General features: G+C 35.7%; 1 protein-coding gene across 1 annotated transcript in view; it reads right to left on the bottom strand.

The window, feature by feature from the left end:
* The window catches only part of LOC106868155 (glutamate receptor ionotropic, kainate 2), a 243,872-nt gene that overhangs the window by 67,268 nt on the left and 166,019 nt on the right, over positions 1 to 10,585 (bottom strand). The gene's annotated exons all lie outside the window — the stretch shown is intronic.

Below are 10,585 nucleotides of genomic sequence, written 5' to 3' on the forward strand. Positions count from 1 at the left end.
TATATATATATAAGCTAGAAGAAATTGTTGACAAATCTAAAAAAAAAAATAGGGAGCTAATTTTAATAATTACGTAACTTTTTAAAAGCTCTCAATTTTACAGTAACACACACACACACACATATACATACACGCAATCACATACACACGCACACACATAGACATTCGCAGACACAGATGGCTGTGGGCGCTCACACACTGATACACAGTACTAGCGCTATAATCCCATATCACAGTCTCTCAATGTGTAATTTGATGTTGCTGGTGCTGCGATTTACATGATATAGAAGTTTAGTTCTGCTTCACTCTATTTCTAGAGGTAAAGTGTTAAGTTGACTCAAAGACCTTCAAGCAAACAATTTTGTTGTAGTTTATAGACATGCAGGGAAGAACTGATGTCAGACCCGCACGACAAATCATATTATAATTCTGTTATTGAGTGCAATTCTAGTGAAGCTTATTTGCATGATCTGGAGGTGGCGGAGGAAGTGTACGTGCCCCTAGAGACTGGTTTTTCTAGTCAACAGCTGAAAGACGAAAAAAAAAGATAAAAAAAAAGAAAAACATGGGTAGGAAGTGAATTCCAGTGAACTGATATTTTGAGAAGAAAGAACAAGCTGCACATTGAGGTTTAGAGGACACTGTAGATATTGTTGAAAGGCAGGGAGAAGACACAGCATACCTGTGGTCCAGTGGTTAAAGTGTATAAGTAAGCGCTCACAAGACAATCCTTCGATTGTTGTCCTTTCTTTTTTTACGTTAGCAAGGGTGCCTAGCGAATATATCTATAAAACAATCGTTTCTAGTTGCAATTCACTCGAATATGTTTATTGGATAAATAATGGTATAGCGATAAATTAAAAGGGAACTACAGATGTAAGAATATCGAAGTCGTTCAGAAGAAATGTTCACTATAAATGCACCAAGATTCTGTCGTCTAATGAATGACAATATCTATTGTGTCGAATGAAAGACGACTGTTATCAACTTTTGAATATGCAGCTGAATAGATACATTACTTTTCATGACATTATTCTGGTTTTGTAATTATTTTATTTCCGAGAAAGGAATTTTTCATGACTTTATGCATTCATTTTCTGAATCAAATAGAATTGATATACCATTCAATATTAAGATTTGTCATCTTGCTGATAAATGCCATCTAGTACTTGTCACGTCTTCCTTAACATTTCTGGCTTATAATTTTTTTTTTCATAGTTCAGGCTTGATAATAAGCTTTATGCATAATGTCAGCAGGCCTCCTGAGACCAGTGAGTTTTATTCGATATATTTTTAAGGTTGCCATCTGCAGAAAAGGTGAGTAATGAAAAAATATTGAAGGGTTGACGATCAAAGAAAGAATGATTGCACGAATTAGTAAGAAGAAAAACCGAGAATGCCAGAACGTGAAGAGATGGGTTAGTATTGGTAGAGTAAGTAGTTAACTAGGTGGTTTAGGTGAGCAGAAAGTTTTATATTAGCTATGGAATAAACAGAGATAAAGCAGCAAGTTCGTCGAAAGGCAGTTTCTATCATCCACTCAGATGGTCATATTTTAGATGAGGTCTAGGATGTTTCTCTGTCAGCAAACAGCATTGTCTCAAATGTGAATACACTACACTATTCAGGCGAGTAATTAGCTTTGCAGATGTTTCGTAACTATTCAGAGCTGAAGATTTGTCTGGTCTTGAAGAGAGACACATTAGTGTTCGGTATATAGTGCTTTGCTATGTTATGTAAATCACTATGAAAGAGCAGACATCAGTGATCAACATCTGTAGCGATTTTGAGGACTTTTAGTAGCGCTTTGCCCATTATTAGAAAGAGCAAGGAAAATGATCACTTTCAGGTGTCATATCTTGATCTCTTGGTTGGAACAAAGTTATACACTTGGTGGGATTGGTAAATTAAACTTTGTGTAACAATACTAACGAGTGCGTATGTATGTGTGTGTGTATGCGCGTGTAATGCATTGTACGCAGTGTACAAAACTTTGAAAATGGAATTAGTGGGATGTGAATAGATATTACGATGTACAATCGAAGGATATGTCATTATTGTTTATTATGCAAACATTTACAAATCATCTCACGTTCAATCACTAGCAGTTCAAGAAATGCTGATATATTTAGCAATGCGTAGGAAATGCATGTCCTGTGAGTGACAAGGATGCTGATTAGATGGGACAATTTAGAGGAAAACATCATTGTAGTAGTAGTGAACTGCAACCGGCTCGTTGTTGCTGTGTGCTGTTATATCTGTGATGATGGTAGAGGCTGTAATCCTCCACCATTATCAACTAGGTTAGTTCAACATCACATGACCATATCAGCATACCATCTCGCTCTCCAACTCACTACATCTGATCCTCTCAGGTCATGTGTGCTCTTTAATTGATGTACACTAACATTCCACACATAATGAAGCATGCTAAACTTTCTTTCGAGGAACAGCGCATCTTACACAATCACTGCTCGTCCTTTGCTACTATGCAGTATTGTACTTTGTACTTTGTACAAATGTATCATACGATGTAACTTTCCCTTGAAGAAAGACTCCATTAATTTTCAGTAGAGGTAATATCTCCTTGAGGTTTTCCATTCAATTTTACTTCATTTACTATACTTTTAAGCACCTTCTGTTCACTGTTAATTTAGATATATAGGTAACTTAAATTATCTACTACTTATAAAAAGCCTTTTGAGCGTTTGATTTATTTACTAGGGTTCTGATTCCTCACTGTTCTTACACATCTGTCACATACATAGCCTTATTCACTGTCAGCCTACAATTGACACCAATACACCCATAGTTAACATTAGAACCGCCCTATAAAGTTCCTATGTATTCCTTTTCTGCACATCTTATTTTCAGTCATTTCCCCGGTAGAAGCAAGGGCCCTGTCTTGTCTCCTGAGAGTTTTGGTTTTATCAAATTCACTCTGAGGTTTCTTTCTTCTATATCACTTTTCCGATGCTCATTTAAATTACTCATTCATCAGAGGAAGCTTGCTTCTTTTCTCTTTGGTTTTTGCTCATCCACTACAATCAATGTCCAGTTTCAATATTAAGAAAATTTGCAATACCAACACAAGCAATGCTCAATCTCCCCTACGCTTTAAAAGAGACTATTTTTGTTGCCATTAGATATAATTGTTCCCCGAACTTTTACGACTCTCTTCTTATTTTAGCTACTGCACTTTCAGAACACCTTCTTTCAAGCAATCAGCTGTATATTTGCTACATGCAAAGTACATTTTTAGCCTCTGTAATCTCATTGCATCTCATTTGTTTCTATAACTGACATTGGGTACAGAATATGGCTTCGTGCCTACTTCTCATCTATGTAAGCATGACCATTTCACAAATGCCAGCATAATCTTGTCTTTTGTTTCCAAGTAACAAAAACTTTTGTCTTTGTTAGGTTTATTTAAGACCCCTTGATTTTAGGTTTTGATTCCACATATCTGAAATGATTTCCTTGACAGATTCAGCTTTGATAATTAAGCCACCAGCATACAGAAGAAACAACTGGTCTTAACCTCTCCTGAAAATGACATGTGATTATGCCGTTATGCTGATGGATGACAATATGGTATTGTATACCTAACAGACAATGTAAATCGCCTAAGAAGGCAATGTACATTTATTGTGAGGTATCAGTGTTACAAGTGGGTGACAACCTCTTTTGTTGAGAAATTTCAAGCAGAGTACAAACAATTAAATGGCAGAACTAAGTCATTAGTTCACTATTTTGTGATTTTCTGTATTTGTACTGGAAATATTATCTGCTGAAATAATGTCTACACAAAGATTTTCCTGTCATATTTTTGTAATTACTCATAATATATACAAGAGAGGGCAATCAAAGTTAAATTATAAGAACTATATTTTACCTATCTAACACACGGATCAGATTTCAAAATGACCACCACTTGCTTTGCTCATAGCCTGTGAACGTATGGTTACTGAACTGTAACAGTCTTGCACCACTGTTTCGTCAATTTTACTCCATGTAAGTAAGGAGGGCTTCTTTCAGATCCACCACACTTGGGTATGAGACAGCTGAGACATCAGTCTCTAAGACAGACCAATCGGAAAACTCCATAGGCTAGATGTCTGTCTGGGCGTGAGGGACACCACAAGTTCTTGTCTGCAAAACAGGAAAAATGCTCTCTGCAGCATTTTTTTCGTAAAATCCGAGGTGTGGGCCGGGGTACTGTCCTGAGTGAAGATATACCTGTTTCTAAATGTTTCATTTAACCAAGGTACTACTTTCTCTTCCAACATTTTGATGTAAACTGTGCTATTCCCATTAACACCCTCGTAAATAAAGATGAAAGGAGACTTGATCCATACGATGCTACAGCATCCCACACCATAACCCCAGCTCATTTTTGACGACGAAAATGGGTTTGGCTCTTTTCCGGCAAATCTTACGGATCACTATCATCCAGTCAGTTGTTCTGTTTGTTCGTAACAACCTCCAAAGTGAAGATCTCGTCAATCTAAATGAAGATTTTGTGGGGCCCTTCCTCTCCGCTAACATAACTTCCCTATTTCGAGCCGTTTCTTCTTTGAAACTGCTGAAATTACTTGTCCGGCTCGATTCCTTTTTGTATGCCTTTAGCCTAAAATCATCTTTAGCAATCCTGTGCATTGAAGAATTTGAAATATTAAGCACTCTTCCTATAATTTCGCATGCTTCGACGCTGATTCCAGTGAGCTCTTTTTCTCACAGTATCAATCACAAGTTTGATGCGAACAGTTCTTTTACTCCCTAGAATTTGCTTCTTTGATGTGATGCCAGATTAACTGTAACGTTTCCAGACAATTATACACCCTCTTACAATACAGATTGAGTTGTTTTGCAACATCTTTCTTAGATTCTCCTGCTGATTTTAATGCAACAATTTTATCACGTTTAACTGACAAAATTATTATAGGCACAAAAAGCTATAAACACTTAAAGCTTATCACTTATTCACTTGGCACAATCAAAAATATAACTGCTTTATCCAATAATTTTCAAGAAAATTTAATTGATGCGTGACGTTGCAGTCATCTTTGTCAGATGTATCCACAATGAATAGAAATCGTATCCATCTAGCAATGAACAAGAGATACGTTGTCTTGGTATTCATTGGAAATCTACAATAAGAGAAACCACAAGAGGTCGAGAAACGTCATTAGATTCTATCTGCAAATTTTCTCGATGTTAATGCTGTTGTATAATGATACCGTTGTTTTGCTCCTGGTCGACTCTAACTTTGAAAACAAAACATATTCCAAACGTAACACCGTATTTAGAGGTACTAAGAATTAGATTAAGATGTGATTTAAGTGAGACATGTCTGTTATATTTAGCAGATCGAATAATCATGCAAAACCTACCATCTTGGCTCGAAATAAGCGAAGCCTAAAAAATAGAAATTTAATTGATAATATCTCTCTTCTTTAATGCATCTGAATTATTTTGCGCTACTTCCATGCTTTCGGAAGCTTCTTATTCTTAAGTAACCTTTGAAATATCATCTGGATTAGTTTTGGAAAAGTTCTTCGAACATGTGTTTAGGAAACCTGAGTTGATGTCGACATAAAGAAAATAAAACAAATGGATATAACTATTTCATGTATATCATGTATTTATTTTCATTTTATTTACCTTTACACTGACCTTTAACTTTTAGTTATGTGTTATTTTATTTTTTTTTATATTCATTACTTACGAAATCTTGTTACTTTCTCACACCAGTGTGGTTTACGTCACAGGGGGAAAATTGATTTTTATACAGAAACGCAGATACACACATACGCACATATGGACACACATATATGAATACATTATATATATATATATATATATATATATATATATACTTATATATATGTATATATATACTGTACGTATCTACACAAAAAATGCATAGATATAGCACTGCACACGCACAGACACATGTGTATATAGTGTATGTACAGTATATATTTATATGTATGTACTTTCACATATATATGCGTTTACTCATAAAAATATATTCATCTATTTGTATATCTATCTATCTTCGTCTGACTCAAGGCATACAAACAAAAACATGTATATTTGGAGAGTACATTTACAAGAGTGTTTGTTCATATTGATTATTATTAATATTGATTAGTATTAATTCTAACAGTACCGAAGCTGAAAGCGATACAACTAGAGCGTGATTACAGAGATGCGTACAGCTCAAGGGGGTTATGACACTAAAATTGTTTTAGATGTAGGCTAGAAATATCGTCTGACATGTAGTTAAATTATAGAAACACATAAAAATATCTATAGATATTTACACAAACACACTCGCTCATACCATACACATGTATAACTACACACACACACATGCAGATACAAGACAGACATACATATTTGTATACATATACACGTGTTCTATTGAAACTGTGCTCCAACAAATAATTTCGATTTTATAAGTCAACTTAGTTTCAGAAATATTGCTCACACTTAATTTTGATATTAAGCATTCTTTACTCTAAGTGATCATTTCATGTTTTTCTGTTCAACTTCGTATCCAGATCGTATCAACTTCGTATCAACTTCGTATCAACATTGTATCCTAATCGGGAACGTGAGATTCGAAAAACTAAATGTGAAGTGCCGCTGCAATATCGATAAACATTTGTCGCCCCTTGAATACTGCTTTGAAGTGGTGGATGTGTCTATGTATATTACACACACACGCGCGCGCACTTTGGGTTCAACTGTCGCTGAGGTCAACTATACATTTCGTGTTTTCCGGATCGTTAAAATAGCGTACAAGCCAAGTATTGCGGTTAAAATAATAAACTAATCTCCACCTAAAAATTTTCAGGCCGTGTGCCAAAGTTTGAAGCGATTAGCAGGCAGAATTGTTAGCATTTCATCCGTCTTTATCTTCTGAGCTCAAATTTCGATGAAATCAACATTGCCTTTCATCCTTTCGGGATCGATGAGATAAGTACTATCAGAACACTGGGATCGATGTAATGAGCTAGCCCCACCCCCCTTCAAAATTCTGGCATTATCACGTACGTACAACAAATTAAACTGTTGGAAGAGAAAAACATCGGGCTACAAGTAACCTTAGATGACAAGAACCGTCCTAAGTAATCTAGCTGTCCATAATAACATCATCATCATCATCATCATCATCATCATCATCATCATCATCATCATCATCATCATCATCATCACCATCATCATTGTTATTATTAGGCGAGAGAGCAGTGCATGCCATCGAAGTGACACTGGGATAACGTATACGAAGCCCAGTATACCCATCATAACTTCCCGTCTGATAAGGTTACACCAGGTACATACGTCGCAACCATATATGTGCGACACATTGATCTCATTTTCGGATAAGTAGCGCATGACCTTGCAGGTGGAGCCAAGTTAGAATTTTCTTCGTGTTTAATAGCCCATCCTACTCAAAAGGTCTCTGAATAAGGTTTGTTTAAGGATGTTGAACGAAACATCCATGTTTCCAGAGGTGAATTATTCAGGCCCCAAAGAATTTCTCTCAACACATGGTTATGATTCTTTCCACAATTTCTGCTCGTGATCAGAGTTGTACATATTATCAGCCACCAAGGGACATGCTCAGCTGGTTATGGTCAAACAACTGACAAACAAATCTGTGGTATAGCAGAATATTTTCTGTAGATCAACACGATTTTTTGCACTTCCTGTAGGGATGGTAAGGCCTATCATCCCTACAGGATGTGCAAAAAATCGTGTTAACTGGAACGACTCATGGACTGAGAAGAGCATTGTCGCTATGAAAACAACATCTATTCATGAATTTATTTATTTATAAATTTTTTTACATACATATTTACCTGTGATTTTGTGTGTGTAAACTGGGAATGCGTACAATGAGCTTCTCTGCCCTAGGTGTACGGTAAACACTCGGCGAGAAATGGAAGAAAATTTGAAGAAACCAGAAAAAACATAATAATAATAATAATAGAAATAATAATACCCTGATGCAGTATCAGGCACTGGCTTTCATGGTTTCTTATCTAAACTGATTAGAAGTGTTATCATGCGCATGTTTTGCCTTGGTATAAATGTTGGTCTACAGCAAATAGGCTTCAGAACCTTCTTTTTTATCATTCCTAGAGATCTTACAATTACTGGTACGGTAGTCGCCTTGAGATGCCACATATTTTCAATTTGTATTAGCAAGTCTTTATATTTACTGATCTTGTCAAATTCTTTCGCCGCTATATTGTGATTGTAAGGAATACCCATGTCAATTAATAAACACATCTTTTTTGTCTAATCTTTTATAGTAATATCCGGTTTATTAGCTTTTATAGTTTTGTCGGTATGTACGGGTAAGTCCCAGAGAATCGACACATTTTCTCCAATCACAACTTTAGGATGGTGTTTATACCATTTGCAAGCGGTTTTGACTTTATAATGACGACATATTGTCCAGTGTAAATACTGGCCGACTCTGTCATGTCTTGCTTTATATTCTACAGATGCTAAGACTCTACACCCTGAAATTAGGTGGTCTATAGTTTCAATCTCATCGTTACAGAATCGGCATTTTGGGTCAGCTCCATTTTTTATTACATTGGCTTGGTAGTTCCGGGTTAATAAGCTTTGGTCTTGAGCAGCTAATATGAAACCTTCACTCTCTGCTTTTAGCCCTGAGCTTCGTAACTATTGATGCATGTGTTTCTGGTCGACATCATCTTGTTGGCGACGGGCCACATACTTGCCCATGCAGAGGTTTCTGTTCCCATCTGCTAGCTAATTTTTCATGTGCTTTTGTCTTTGCGATTAATTTTATTTTCTTTGCAGCAGCAGTTGGCACATTTCCTTCAGCCTGATCAATCTGGTAGGTATCTAAGAGATCAATAGCGAATTTTTTGCTCTCTTTCAGAATAGAGTGAAGTTTTTTCGGTCTTTCATGTTTTTCAACAAGTTTTAGCATCCAATCGTTGGATGTTTCAAGGTATTTGGCCATTCCGATTGTCATGGTTTTGCACGTAATTTCAAGCTGGATCAAGCCTCTACCTCCCTGAGCGCTGGGAAGGTAAAGGCGATCCACGTCTGCCTTTGGATGGTGCAGTAGCTTGTGACATTTTATGGCAATTTTCTTTATTTCACTGGTTTTCCAGTTAAGCACATCGAAGCTTATTATTATTATTATTATTATTATTATTATTATTATTATTATTATTATTATTATTATTATAATTGTTGCTGTAAGTATTGATATCTATTTCACTGACATGATCTTAAGTTAAGCTATCATGTACCACTAACCTGAAACTGATAATATCGTAGACACCCACTTTCGAAAACAGAAGGTATGTGCTCATGAGAAACAGGAAGAGACGCATCTGACTTGTGCATTATAGCGTAAAACCAATAATTTATAAACCAATGTGACATATAAAGGATAGAAAAGGACATACATATGCAGGGCAGAAAAAGGTTATGTTCCAGAACTACATGTATACAGTTGGACACATGACCCAAAGAAATTAAGCATAATAATCATAATCTGGCAATTAAGTGAAAGGGCATCCAATAAATATATTAAATGGAAGATTATTGAGTCATCAAAGCCTTACAAGCATGGAAGTAAAAGACATTGTCTTTGCATTGCAGACAAACAGCTTAGTTCTAAAAAATCCAGAAAGTAATGACCTTTAGGTTTTTAATACTTTGTCAGAATCAGAATTTTTAGGGAGGTGAAAATATTTTATGACGCACTAAGCCGCACCAAATTTACCAGATGAATTTCACTAAACTTTTCTTTTTTTCTTTCTTTACCGTCCTCTGCTATAATTGATATTTGCATTGTTCACAGTTTTTGTTCTTAATTTTTGATATTTCTTTTCGCTATTTCTGATCTACTTTTGTTTAGTTTTTGCAATAATTCTTGAATTTTCATTGTACTATCTAGGAACGAGGACTTTCTACCATCTAAAAATTATTGCATTCTGACAGAATCGAAAATGTTGTTTTTAATCAAATTTTTCTTTGAAAATGTACGACAAAGCACACTTTGGTTTTCTATATGGTTAGTGATAGGGATCTTGAAGTGATAGTGAACATGAAGTAACCTCGGGGGGAAATTTGAAATTGTATCACTATATACGCACATCAAATTGTGTACACACGCTCTAGTGCATATATATTGGTAGATGCATGCTTTAAGTGTGAATGTGTCTTGTTTAAAAGACATACCAACTAAGCATTCTCTCTTCAATGTGGGGAGGTTTACATGAGGGCTACTGCGATGGCAAATAGTTTCGTTGGTCAAATCATTTGTAAAATGGTCTAAGTAGGACATGCCTAAAACGTTAGAGCCAGGCCTTATTTCCAGTGTCTTTATACACAGACACACACCCATGTACAAACATCCACCCACACACATACATACAAATTTGTATATATATATTGCTGCCCCACGTGCATTTTCGACTTTCTGTATCCCAATTTTAACCCAATATTTATTCGATATTGTTCATAGCTTTATCTACTCCCACATTCAACATTTTCCAAAAGAGTGTATATGTATATA

Source organism: Octopus bimaculoides, chromosome 13 (assembly GCF_001194135.2).
Source record: "Octopus bimaculoides isolate UCB-OBI-ISO-001 chromosome 13, ASM119413v2, whole genome shotgun sequence".
NCBI classification, from domain to species: domain Eukaryota; kingdom Metazoa; phylum Mollusca; class Cephalopoda; order Octopoda; family Octopodidae; genus Octopus; species Octopus bimaculoides.